Source organism: Sturnira hondurensis, unplaced genomic scaffold (assembly GCF_014824575.4).
Source record: "Sturnira hondurensis isolate 20B ecotype Veracruz unplaced genomic scaffold, ASM1482457v3 Scaffold0022017, whole genome shotgun sequence".
In the NCBI taxonomy this organism is placed as follows: Eukaryota; Metazoa; Chordata; class Mammalia; order Chiroptera; family Phyllostomidae; genus Sturnira; species Sturnira hondurensis.
Genome location: NW_028094648.1, coordinates 9,033,504 through 9,048,119, shown reverse-complemented (window position 1 = coordinate 9,048,119; position 14,616 = coordinate 9,033,504). Strand labels below are relative to the sequence as shown.

The 14,616-nt window shown below is 43.2% G+C and overlaps 1 protein-coding gene across 2 annotated transcripts in view; it reads right to left on the bottom strand.

The window, feature by feature from the left end:
- The window catches only part of CORIN (corin, serine peptidase), a 193,788-nt gene that overhangs the window by 66,864 nt on the left and 112,308 nt on the right, over positions 1 to 14,616 (bottom strand). The gene's annotated exons all lie outside the window — the stretch shown is intronic.

Here is a 14,616-nt window from a genome sequence, read left to right as displayed (position 1 = left end):
TATAAACTTAATTGTGAAATTGCTTTGGAAAAACACAATGCGTGTTTGCCTGAGGAAAATCAAAGGAAACGCAGGCGCGAACATGCAAAGAGCCGCCATCCCTGCTCTGGCCACAGGGGGGCAGCGCGTCCACTGTTCACTTTCTGCATGGAAAATACCAACGGATGCACTTTTCTTAACGACTGGGAAATATTTCAAAGTGAGTACTATTTACTGAAGAAATATTTTTTTAAAACCTTTAAAAATAAACCACATACATGGGATCATTAAAAAAATCTCGCCTTCCATAACACTACTCAGTGTTGTACAGAGAAAAGTCACAGTTAACTGAAAGGTGCCCGACGCAAGCATAGACTTCATGCTCGCGTTTTTAGAATATATGTCCTTGCCTTAATAAAAATGCCAGCTAAAAATGTCAAAGTCTATTTTTTGCATAAAGAACGTAACATAGCATTGCAAATAATATTTTCATGCTCTTCCTGAATACCAGGCATTCTGGTATTACTTGCTTTTATGGTGTTCATTTTCTTCTCAAAATTCAACAGATAATCAATTGTTTCAAAGTGACTATAGACAATAAATCTAAGATAAAAAGCTAGAAACTTTTTTAAATAAAAGAATAAATGTGTTCCACAAAATGGGTGTTAAAATACACTTCAATATCTGGTAATGTGTATCAAATGCTTCTTAAATGTGCATAACCTTTGATTCAGCAAACTTACTTCTTGGACTTTATAAAAAGGAAATCGCTATGAACAAATGCAAGTTTTTATTGTTAAGGATATTCATACCATCAAGGTTTATAATGAGGACACTACGCAATACCAGGGGACCAGTGAGATAGGTTTTGGTACCTCCCTGAGAAGGAATATCATCACAGCTATCGAAAAGTGCATTGCAGAAAATATTTAATATCATGGAATGAAGTGCAAGATAGTTAAAGTAGAAAAATACTATATGGTTCCAAAGAGCATAATATAAATTGTCCCAGAAAGAAGTATATCAAGAGTTACTGTGATTATTCCTAGTATTAGGATTAAAAGTAAGTTTTACCTTCTTCATTGTATTTTACATATTCAATATATTTTACAAATGTTCTTACAATGACAATGTCTTATGTTATGAATCAGAAATTTTTAAAAAACCACCGACAGTTTTCATGAGTTATCAATTCAGAGTAACATAAACACAACTCTCACAAGTTCATTGTTGTCCCCTCCCTCTCCTTAATCAGATTTAGAACCTCGCAGCCTAAATAAAGGGAACCAGGAAATGGACAACATTTTAACTGAAAGAAACGCAGACCAAACACTCCAGACTGCGAGGCCCGATGGGAACAAGTCACCTCGGCCTCCAGGGAACACAACACATTGCCATAAGGCAAAGAAAAAATACATTCATGGGTTATTTTCCAAAGCTGTCGAAGGAATCGGAGTCCTGATTCGCTGGCCATTAAGTCCTAGTTGACTTGGTGAGTTTCTTATGATGCTATCCCCACAAGGGACGCCTGGTTTTCCCGTATACCCCACAACTTCCATACCAGTACAAATTATAGCGAGGGACGTCCCCTGCCAAGATATGAAACAGGTGTGTATCTTGTACAGCCGCACAGGACGCGGCCTGCACTCCCATAGCTACAGACACGGACTGCGAAAGCCTGCAGAGAAAACCACATAGAGAATGAGAAACATGAAGACTGTGCTGGCCAGTGTCTGCAACATCCCCTCTCTACGGGCAAGGGAAAACTTTCAAGGCACAAGGGCTCGTCCTAGAGTGAGACTGTTTCTGTGTTGTGCTGGCGAGTGCCTAAATCTACCCCCATCCCCTACCGGAGGGTCCTGATGGTTCCTCGGATATGTAGCTGAAAGCTCAACATCAGATGTCTCCTAACATCTACACTTCAGCTTTAAGACCCTACATATTTTACTCCAGTAAAGCCATTTCTTGCATATGGTTATATCAAATCTGGATCAAGTTTAAAACAGCATCATTCGCGTTGTTTTGATTACCGCTAACCCGTGTCTCGGCTGACCCAGCAAAAACTGACTTCTGTGTGGTCCCTCAGACGGAGGGGTGGCGGCCCCTGGTTGCAAGGCATTGCCAGCTGTTTCCTTAGTCTTTCTTTAGAAGTCCATAGTTTCATTAATCAATATTATTTTTGTAAGGTAAGAATAACTTTCATATATTCTCTGATTTCTCTTTCACCCATGATCGGAGTTTCTACTTTTATTTGTGTAAAACTGTTCAAACACATCTTATTTGGAATTTCCAATTGGGTCCCTAAAGAAGACGGGTAGACATTCTATCACACCTTCTTCGGGAAAGTGGCCCCTCACAAACAGAGGTGCCAGCGTGCCGTGTGGTTAAGACAGCGACTGCCCAAAGCCACGAGCCAGCGAAGGGTGGAACCGCCCCAGATCCCTGAGGCTGGTGCTCCGGGAGGAGCCGGCAACGCAGAGGCAGCCGAGTGGTCACCTGATGTGTGGTCGGTTCGAGGGCTCGCGGGTCAAGTAAAAGTTCAAGCTTGCCTTTAGTTTCCCTTCTAAACAAAAGATAAATGTCGGTCCTTTGGGTGAACTGAACCATATGAGATGAAATTCCATGTCAGCGCTGGGTTTTATGGGGAATATCCTGACAGAGCTCTTAAAAAGTCTCAGTGGAGATTTTTCAACCAGAATCTTTACTGTTGTGTAGCATTCACCCTCCGACAGCCTTTATTTAGGCTGAGTCCTTCTGGTGACAAAAGATTCCCTGAGACAAAGTCGTGCTGTACAATCTCGGGGCCATTCCCACTAACATCACTATAACGTGAAGAAGTATATATTGGGCTTCAAATACATGGCCGATTGATCAATGGAAGGTTCGCTCTTTAATGGAACAGAAACTTCCTATTGACCATGTGCATTGTTCTAGCCCCTGGAAACAGAACAGCGAAGAAAACAAAAAGAATTCCCTGCCTTCGTGTAGCACATACTCTACAAATCATCATCTGGCAACGGTAACTTTACCAACTAAAGACACTTCATCACCAAAGCTGACTGCCATTTACACGTGTGAGAATTAATTACCATTAATGCAAAGAAGATGGTATAGAAAGGCACACTACCAAAGACACTAGTTTCTATGTCCGGATGACGAGGGCAATCACCTATCACTTGGACTTCAAAATCCCGTGGATTCTGAAGACTATATACCCGTGAGGAGGATCAGCCCTTTTCAGTGCCCTTTCTCTGACGTGCCTGTTGAAATCACAGCCAGAAATGACCTTCGGATTCTCTGCAGCTGCTTCCGGCACTCCCGTTCTCATGCGTTATAGGCAGCATTTATACTGGCACATGTTTTCATTATTCTGATTGTTACCTTTTGGAGTCTTTTTCAGAAATTACTCATGAATCTCTAGTGACTGTCTAGTGTTTCTGAGCCCTTGTTTAAAGTCTAAAGTTCAGGTTCAGTGTGGCCTCAAGAGAAAACCGGCCTGGTGCAGAGCGTCATCACCTGAGCCTGCACTAAGAGCTTGTCCACCCCTCCTTCAACATGACACTTGAAATGAAGTTACTGCCAACCATATCGCTCTTACCTTCTACAAGAATTCCTCTGGAGGACAGCACTCTGTCTGGGCATATCGGGGTAGTCAAAATCACTGGGGTGAAAAATAAGAGGTGACAGAGCAGAGCAAAAACCCAAAGTTATGACCAACTAAGCAAGCACGGTCCTTCCCCTGCCTTCTAAGTCATTTAAACTGGAAGGCCCTTCATTTTGTTACCCATGAGCACGTTTTGGGTAGCCAGGCCCAGGGGTATCAGAAAGTTCTGTGCATAAAGAGAATTAGGGTCCCGAAGCGGGGAAGGAGAGAAACAGAGAGAGGAGGCAGGGCGCTGGGCACCGTAAGGAGGGAAACATAAATAAAACAGTGGGCTGGGCCTCCTTCAGGAGCAGAATATAGAGCAGACCCTTTGGGAAACAGAAACACCTAGTGGGACATTTCAAGTTGTTTCCTGAGGGAGGGGAGGGGTCACCACTCCCTCTACCTGCCCTATGGAATCAGAAACCTTATGTTGCTCTCTCATTTTTCCACTCATTTACTTAGCCAATTTTGCATTTTTCTAAGAGCCTGGGGTGTGTTACTGAATACAGAATAGATGCTTTGCGCTTTGTGGAGGTTAGATTCCTGGGAGACAATACCAATGAGCATAATAAATAAGAAAATCATGGTACATTAGATCAGAGGGCAATGAGTGCTAAGAAGAAAAAAAAATACAGCAGACAGAGACGTGGGGTGGCGTAGACAGGGCTAAAAGTCAATCAGAATGCCAGAGCAGGCCTCGCTGGAACTTGACATTTGAGCGACACCTGGAAAGACGTGAGGAATGTAACCAAATCTCAGGGGTAGATCTCAGCAGAGATGCCAGTATGAAGTCCCTCGGGCAGGATCATGCCTGGCGGGAGTTGGGAACAGCAAGGGGGCTTGTGGTGAACGTGGAGGGGGGAGGGGGAGGGTAGGAAGAGATGGGATGGAGCGGGAGGAAGGGCCCGACCACACCGAGTTGTGAAAGGACTTTATAAGCTAGACAAAAAGAAAAACTTTCGACCAGGTTTGAGTACAGAGTGGCGTGATCCGACTCACGTGTTCAAGGATCTCTGTCTATGGTGTGGAAAATGCTGCTGCGGGGCGAGGGCTACGGGAGGGGCAACAGGCAGACATGGAGGGGTGTCCAACCCACCGCCCGGGGCTGCATGTGGACCAACGCAAAATCGTAAATTCACTTAAAACCTTCTTTTGTTCTTCATCAGTTTTTGTTAGGGTATGTGTTTTTATTTTGTGGCCCAAGACAACCCTTCTTCCAGTGTGTCCTGGAGACAAGGTTGGACACCCCTGCCTGAGAGGTTATCCAGAAAGAGATGACGGCAGTGTGGAGGGGGGCAGGGAGGGGGGTGCTGAGACGTGACTGGATGCAGCACGCACGCAGTGCGCAGGGAGGGCCGGGAGGGTCTCCTGGCCCATCAGATGGCAGTTGTGCGGGGCAGACACGAGCCAAGGATGACACCACATTTCCAGCCGGTCAGAAGACGGGCACTGCTGTCCACTGAGATGGGGAAGGCCACAGGAGGAGCGAGATGGGAGGGGGGAATCAGGAGTTACAGCGTGGACACGTTGAGTCCAACCCATCCAGGAGACACCCAAGTGGAGATGCTAAGTAGACAACTGGACGCATAAGTTCAAGGTCCAAGAAAGAGGACAGGACTACAAAGGTAAGGGAACATGAGAGTCATTGGCCAATCAATTTAAAGGCACTGTACCTGCATGAGATCACTGAGGAAACAGTTCGTGGAAATAGGGAGAGATGGTGCAGAGAAGGTGAAGGAGGGGTGAGCTGTGAACCCCACACCTAACAGCCACAGAGAGGAGGAGAGTCCAGCAAAGAGGCTGAGGAGGAATGGCCAGTGTGACAATCAGCAGGAAAGCAAGCAGGTGACCTGGCGTCCTGGAGGCCACGTGAGGGAAAGCGTGTCAAAGAGGAGAAAAGGATCCATTGTGCAAATGCTGCTGACAAGTAAGTAAGACGCACCCGAGAAGGGGCACCTGGGTTTGGCAGCATGGAGGGACGGGGGTGGGGGGTGGGGGACAGGAAGCCGCTCAGCAGGGAAGGCAACTCTGTGGCTGCAGACGAGAATGAGTAAAGGCGCTGGTTCATTACAAGGGACATGGGGTGACAAAGAAAGCAATTTCGATCCTCTTGCGTAAGTGCATTCTTTGTGAGGAGCACACAGTGGTACTAATTCTGCCCACGAGTTGCATCAGGTGAAATAAACTACAACCACTCTTGAAGGTTCAGGATGAAAGATTATTGGCGACAGGAAAATAGTCACACTCTAAATATGAAGCCAGTTTTCGTATCTGTCTGAACCCCTAATCCTATTATTAAATGTAGGATAGGTAACCTCTTCAGAAGTGCCTGTCTCCTAGGATGAAAAATTCTTAATCTCTTCTTCATCTCCTTCAACATCCACTGGACACCTTTGTTAAGGGCATCACACTAGTCACTTCTAACAGACCCGATGCTCTGGACCATGAGAAACACAGGCTGCTAAAAGAACACAAAGAAACCCGTTTCTTTACGGCTCACGTAATTATATTAGCACACAATATTTATTTGTTTGCTTCTTGTCTCTCTGTCCCTTCTGGGATGTAAGCCCCTTCAGAGGAGTCACCTTATCAGTTTTTCTCACTGCTCTTCCCCAAATCTGGAATAGAATGAAGTGTGTGTTGAATGAATACATGAACTGAGAACACAAGGTGCCTGGCAGGATGGCATGATATTTCCTACTTCTTGGTCTTATGTGTTTAAAGCCAACAAATGTCTTAAAATTTTATTTTTCAGTTGCTAGGGGAGCCAATGGCTGATGACATGTTAAAATTCACGTGTCGCAGGGCAACACTCAGACCTGCAGACACAGCTGGCACCTGAGCCTTTGCCCCGATGTCAGGACAATGAGAATAAAAGACCCTCCTACCTAAAAAAATCTTCCCCATGGGTCTGCGTGACCCCCAGTGCCCACACCTGCATGACCTGTTCGTTGGGCTATAACAGGAGTCTTCAGAAGATCTCTAAGATGCCACGAAAGGGACTTTGGGGCACATCACGGGATAAAGGGGTGCCTTCCGTCTCCCTGCTCCAACCCGGGGCTCTACTGCTGTCTGCATTATACATTTCAGTCCATGTAAAATTCCTCTTATAAATGGGTTTTGGGGCCCACACCAAGTTTGAAGACCCTTTCACCCTCTGGATTTTAGGTGTTCCATTCAACTCCGAGATGGCGTGCATTTTCATTCATTTTTTTCACTATGAATGTGTACTTCTGAATTTAATTATAGGCTCTTTACACTTTTCATTATACTTAGACTTGAAAGAATAGGACGCAGAATAAGCCACTTTCAAGGTGAGGTGGAGAGGAGGGAGGAGTTTGGGGATAAACCAGGAGAAGTTGGAGTGAGATGTGAGACCAGCAGCAACCACAAGTGAGCTCAGACTGGCTTCAGGGTGTTGTGGGCGTGGACCTGACGGTGCCACCCTGTGGTTCAAGAAACGCCGTATCATGTTGTCTTTCTAACTCACTTCGCACTTCTCCACTCAAAAGGCGGTGAGAAACATCATTCAGGCATGTTCTGCAGGGCCTCTCCTTCCTTCGGGTGCTACGAGGATTCAAGAGATGAACAGAGGAAGGGGCTTTAGATCCCAGTTCCTCAGAAAACTGCTGAGGGGCCCTGGCTCTAAGCCCTAAGGGTTTACACCAGAGAGACTGCTCCATTAGCTCTGTGTCACACCAGGGTACAGGGCCATGGTCCCCGACGTCAGCTTTCCTGGCTGCCCCACACCATGTGCCCTGAGGTCTCCTCTTTCCCCCATGCAAGTGAGCACTGGTCCCTGGTAGTGACTCAGCCCCCTTCCAACCCTCAGGGGATGCCCCTGCATCCTCGGCTCCTACCTACCCCTGCCCACACTTCCCCCACCGGCCCCGCTCCGGGGGATCCCACGAGAGTTCTGCTCAGTCCTTTTCTCCTCAGTGTCCACCTCCTTCTTCCGAGAATGCACAGATGCTAACACTCACCCTTGTGCTCTTAGCAGGTGATTCTACTGCATGGATTCTTCATTCATTACCGAGGAAGCAAAGGATGCTCTTAGCACCTTTCAGCATTGAACACGTTTTTGTTCAAAAACGGTGTATGGTAGGTGGTCAGTAAATGCCTGTTGAATGAAGGTGCTTACAGAGCTCTTAGCTTACCTATCCTAAAAACAGAAGTGCCACCTGTGGTGGCCACCCTGCTGCAAGGACAAGGTCAAAGCAGTCCCTATGCTACCATCCAAACCTCCGGTTCCAACTCCTTCAATGCCAATTGTATAACATGTTTCAATGAGTGAGAAACCATCCCTGTCAAGCCAATATTCAAAGAAGGCCCAAAGCAGCTTCCCCAATGAACTGTCCTCAGGCTGTGTTACTCTTTGACTCGTTGTTCCCTCCAAAATATAGCTATGCTCTGATTCAAGGTTAACTTTGCCATCTGGCCTTCAGCATAAATTCCGAAAAATAAGAGCTAAGTGTACATACTGCAAGTCAGACAGCATGGTGGAAGATCTGTCATTCTACAGAAAAATCAGTTGTTGGGAAATTTTCTCAAAATCACTAGCAAGAAACAAAAATTGATGGCACTTTACCTGGTGGCACTCAGACAGGAGAGAGAATGTAAAGAGGGCTTAAAAGCAGTTCCATGTCACCGTGCAGCAGGTCAAGGGAAATCACAGCATAAAACAGAATTAGACAAAATCCNAGGTTAACTTTGCCATCTGGCCTTCAGCGTAAATTCCGAAAAATAAGAGCTAAGTGTACATACTGCAAGTCAGACAGCATGGTGGAAGATCTGTCATTCTACGGAAAAATCAGTTGTTGGGAAATTTTCTCAAAATCACTAGCAAGAAACAAAAATTGATGGCACTTTACCTGGTGGCACTCAGACAGGAGAGAGAATGTAAAGAGGGTTTAAAAGCAGTTCCATGTCACTGTGCAGCAGGTCAAGTGAAATCACAGCATAAAACAGAATTAGACAAAATCCTGCCCGGTGGATTGTAAATCTAAGAGACAGAGTAGAAAGCAGAGACAGAGCAGAGAAAAAAAAAGGCAGGAAGTCAAGTTTTATGACCCAGAAATACTGCCAAGTAGAAGAAACTTTTTTTTTAAAAGAATCTTTATTCATGCAACATTTCAGAAAGAGAGAGAGAGAGATGCACCGAGGGCCGGAGGCAAGGCGGGAAGGCAGAGAGGAAGGGGAGAAAACTTCCAAGCAGGGATAGAGTAATCAAAAACATATCCTGGTTTACTTCTAGGGTCTAGAAGTCCCAAACAAGATGGTGCAGTAATTTTGTCAAAAATCACTGGAAAGTAAGATGTACACCAGGACTCCATTATTCATCATTTCTTGCAAATAATAATAATAATATAATTTCAATATTCCAAAGAACATAGATTATTTAGAAATTCCATGCTTATACTCTACCCTCTTGAAAGGCAGGCAAAGATTTCTAAATTCAGAGATAATTACTCACACATTTTTGTTTGTTTGTTTGTTTTTGAAGTGAGCTACTTTCTGAATTGGCTTTAGGAAATAAACACTTTATCTTGTGAACAAATAATTATCACTTAATGGCACTTTAAACTACTTTGAGATTTTCTCCACACATAAGGCTGTCTCAAATGATATTTTATAATTATTCACTATGAATCATAAAATGATAATGATGGTACAAGAATGTAAACTACCTTTTGATGAATTTCAAACAAATATAGGATGTTTCCTATGAAAGAGTTAGCTGTGCGTACAAATCTAACATAAATAAAGGAAATATATAGCATTTGGGGAAAAAATAGTCCCTTGCACACATGTGACAGGACCTGAAATGTGACACATATGAACATGTTTCCAGACCTTCGTTAAGCCTGTAACTTAGGTGCGGCATCTATGCAGAGGCCTAGGAGAAAGATGAATGAAGAAAATCACCAGGTTTCAGAGCGCTCTCTGTTTCTCCCTCATTTGTCGGGCAACACAAACTGGATTTCATTTTACAAGTTCACAGTTCGTGAATTCCACCTGCAACTCGAACCAAATTTATTTTATTTTTTTTCAACAAATTTCTTTTTAATCTCAGTTTCTTTAATAAGTCAATTTATGTATTGACCATTTAAATGCTTGAATAAATTGTCTATGGCTTTGCAATGTCATGTGGCTTAAGACCCAGAAATAGGATAAACATATTTAGAATTTACTGTGCAAAGGACTTCAAAAAATATCTTTCAGGAACAGAGTACAGTTCTGCCCTAATGTCTAAAAACTCACTTTCAATCCCATGAAGACTGTATTATATATCATTTTCTTATGATATAAGAAACTACTCTCTGTTGTTAAGTACCATAACAGAGGATTCCAAAGCATTACCATTCTTAAAAATCCACTGATCTTTGAGATACCGGCTGGTCTCGCCTGCCTTTCAGATCAGTTAGCCTGTAGCTGGATTCAAGCCTTATGAAGCCCGGGGTCAGAGCTCTGTCCAGACCCCACTCTATTCTCCATCCTCTTAACGGACAGCAACGACCCCCCTCACTTCCCTCCTGCAGTAGCCGGGACAGCACAAATTCCACTGGCTGGGTCAAGGTAAGGTTGGGAAAAGCTGGATAGCTCTGGCTATCTGACACTTTAAGCTTAACGTCCCCCTCCCAAATATTCAGGTAACTTGAATTCTAAAGGTTATTAAAATTTTTAAATGTTAATAGTGAGGAAATTAGATTATAAATATCCATCCTAATAACCTTACTAATACTGACTAGCTAGGAGAATTATATTATATATAAATATACAATATAATACATATAAATATATGTAATATATTATACATTTTAATAATACACATTATAAATGTACTATGATTAATTATTTGATACATATAATAAATGTATAATACAATTATAATACCATTATTAAATAAACAAACATAATAAATATACTGTGTTACTTTTCTGTGCTGCTCTAGAAAACTATTTAATCTTTTGGAGCTTCAGTTTCCCTCTCTGAATTCCACCTGCTTGGGGATTGTCTCTGAGCATGTTAACCAAGATTGGATATCAAGTGTCTGGCACCGGATCCAGGGTGTTCTGTTTACAAAGGCTTGGACGTGGATCATCACTGCAGAGAAAGATGCCCATCACAAAATGTCAAAAAATTCCTTGAGTTATCTAACCTGTAGATAACTAGAGAGTCCACCTTGTGGCTACAGCAGACCAGGAAGGTGGGGCAACGGAATTCTTTGTAACGACTAAGCAAACTGGAAAACAACATGGATCTAAAGAGATGACTCACAGGGAAACCAATATGACAACACCTAGGGATGGAATGCCTAACTTTTCTTTGGCTCAGACAGAAAAGGAAGTCGACAATTGCTCCAGGAAAGCCGGCTTTTACTGTGAAAGCATTTGCTCTGTTGAATGATTTACATACTGGCGGAACACAGAGGTGCTCTCTGCATCCTCTCTCCCCTGCGGCCTCCACTTTCTACCACTCCATGCCTTTCACGGTGCAGCGACACGAAATCTCTCCTAGGGGCCCTAGTTACCAGGATTGTATATAACAAAGCCACACAGACTAAGCCTAACACTGAAAAAAAGTCAGCCTTGCCTAAAACTAAATATAAGCACAATTTAATTAGCTTGCATTCCAGAGTCACAGCTGCCAACTTGTCGAGACTAGAAAATTGGGTACACAGCACCCAAGGGCTCAGAGAAAAAAGGAAAACCAGTAATTTTTTTCCCCAAAGTCTTCACACAATTCAATGATCTTTTGTACCAATAAACAGGAATAATATCCCCTTTGAACAAGACAAAGGGATCCAATCATGGGGACCGAATGAGCTAGGATGGGAAGAGAGGAAGTTTCAGGAGGGACTGCAAATGTATAGAAAGTAATCTAGCATTGAGATCAGCCCTGAGTCAAGTAGGGAATGACAGACTTTGCCTATGCGGGGAGGGGAGGCATTGCTGCAGATAATAGGAAGTCAAAAACTATGTTCCATCACTGTAAACACTCGTAACTGCAATTTGGGCAGTGACGTTGTCTTGTCTGAAATACTCCACTGACCAAGCTAATGCACTTAAATTAATCAGGGGACACTCTATGACTCAAGGGTCGTCAGTGGTGGATGGTGTGCAGGGCTGAGCTTAGCCTGGAGGTGATACTGACCAGACAAGGTCCCTTGTCTCCCACTTGCCAGAAGGGTAGGGAACGTGAAGTTCCAAGCAGGGTCACAAGGTGGCAGTCACGCTCAGCCCCCGTGAAGGAGGGGCTCCGCCTGAGGTTGTAGAGACAGGAGTTACAGTGGTGTGCCATCTTTTTTTCTAAAGAGGGTCCTTTGCCAGTTTCTATTACTGAGGAAACTTGAAATCCCACTTGTGCCAGTTATTACTACAGAAAACTGAAAAGTTTTTCATAATTGGAGCCTACTCATATCTTCGGCACATTTTTTTTTCTGTTTTTTTTTTCTTCCTTATGTGTTTATTGGAGCTCCTCTGGTCGCAATTAGTTTTTCCCAGGCCACCCTTTATTCGTCTTTTAATTCGTCATCCCTTTAGCTATACAAAAGTTTTACATACAAGTGAAGTCAAACATACCAGTCTTTCTGCCTTTATAAACTGTATCTGTGTGAGTGTTAGTACAGAAGCTCTATGAGGGCCGTTAGCTTCGCTTGTCATTTCCGACTGTAGCTGCAGGACCCCGAGGGGTGACGCCCATGGAGCGTGGGCTAAATAAACTCACTCAATCCATAGCCTTGCTGGAACAGATGGAAAATACCAAGACCGAAATTAAAAGACACATTCTGAGCAAAATACACTAAAAATAGGCGACAAATTTAGGAAAATCCTATGAGTTTCTTGACAGTCAGAGCTGATTTTGATCCGAGTATAGGAGACCTCTTGAGATGGTTTGGAGATGAAGTTGCAGAGAAATGCCAAAGGGAAGAAAGGTGGTGACTGTTTCCAAGCCTGTACCTTTCTTAACACCAACCACCAGGGGGAGCCATCTTAAACCAAACCACGGAGCCCACGCAATGTATCTGTGCTTGTGGGAAGAATCCAGGTGTGTGACAGGATTTGAAAACAACTGTATTTTATGTGTTTTCAGTATGTCTGTTAAGATAAAAATCACATTTCTTTTAACAATCAGTCTGCATTTTAAATACAGGCACAAAAATATGAATCCTCATAGACCAATGCATCGACATTCCATCCTCACAGCAACCAATTATTTCAGAAAAACAATTTTTACTCAGCCAATTTATTTCAAGTGGCTTTTTCTACATTTTTAGAGCTGTTATTTACACCTACTGTGATTTTTGTGAGATGAAAATGGGTGTTTCAGCAGGTGATCTCATTACAGGATAATCTCTTTGCAAATGTCTGGGAACATGCCTGGCCGTGGCACCCAGATGGAAATGAAGCTTCCTGACTGCAGAAACTCTCCTCGGAAACATTAGCATCGTAACCTCGAGATGTCTCTGCTCTGAGAAGTCTGAAGAAAACTGCCTATTTTTCTCGGCCATTCTCCGCCTAAGAAAATTTTGTCTCAGGCATTCCAGGGCCATTTACAAGTACAGACAGAAAAGGAGGCCAAATACTTTACAAAATCTGGCTTGATTCTAGGGGCTCCTGGGAGGTCTCCCAGCCTAAAATATTTCCCAGCTGAAATTCCTCCATTTGGTTTCACTCATTTAACTTCAGCCAAAAGTCCTCGATTGAAAGGCAGTTAGTCCCTGGGGACTCCTCACTGATTCGACCAAGAAGGAATCCCCAAGGCTGTCTCTGCAGAGGGCACACTGTCGTATACACCAGAAATCACGGGGTGCACAGAAATGATGAGACAAAGCCATCGTCAGTGATTAATACCTCCAGAGACAGCATTTTGTAGATTTATCTTTTTATTAGCATGAAAAGTTAGTATGAAAAGGTTGGAAGGGGTGGAATCTAGGAATGGGTCCCTCAGCAAGGACCCCTCTGGGCAAAGACTCTTGAGAACCAAAGGTCAACATGGGATCAGCAGGGGCCAAGGAAGGGGGCAGAAATATAAATTTTTTCCTTTAAAAATATTGTAGTACTTATAAAACATAATAGCCACTAACGGTGATATATGAGAGACCACATAAACCTACAAATTGCACAAAAATAATATTTTGTGTCATAATGTAATGTAGTACAATCAGTAACAATACATTATTAATGTGGTTTTCTGGCTCACTTTGCTGCAAATGCCTATGTTCATGCATCAGAATGTATAGTTTTGGCAACATTTTTAATCTGTGTAACTGAAAATGGCATCAGTAGCTGAACAAAAATGCAGGACTGCAAACAGTTGGTGTTAGCTTTTCATTTGGGCGGGGATTTTTTGGTCAGACGCAACAGTCAATGTTGCTGTTAAGACTACTTTATTGGCTGTGACAAACTGGGATAGATTTTTGATGAGTGATTCCAAAATAAATATTTTCACATTTAGAGCTGATGATGCTCGTGGAGCAATTTTAATAAAAAGATTTAACTCTTCTTATAAATCAGTTTAGGGTAAGTCTGAATTTAATTTTAAATATAAATTTATACAATGGCATTGCAATATTTCTTCTATTTCCTGCTAATTATGGAGATCACACAAAAAAATTGGAAGTGGCTTCAAATTTTGTATATAATTCAAAATGCCTCTTTATACATGCTATCACTGTATTGCCAATTTCAAGGATAATTTTCATTTTATATTATCTTCCTCATTAGTAAAAGTTTCATCTGAAGTTCACATGAGAAAAGCGCTATTTTCCATGGCCAATGGTAAAATGTAATTTCTATCTCTAAGCCTGTGAGTTTTCAGCATTCAAAACCAGGCAGTCCTCGGGCCAACTGCTCAGCACCCCCACGACCACCGCCATGCCAGCTGGCACAGGGGACACACGTCCACACGCTGCCACCTAGCGTATCTCCACCGCTCACACACACGCCCCATTGTCCCACCAAACCTCACTTACAAAACACAAGCACACA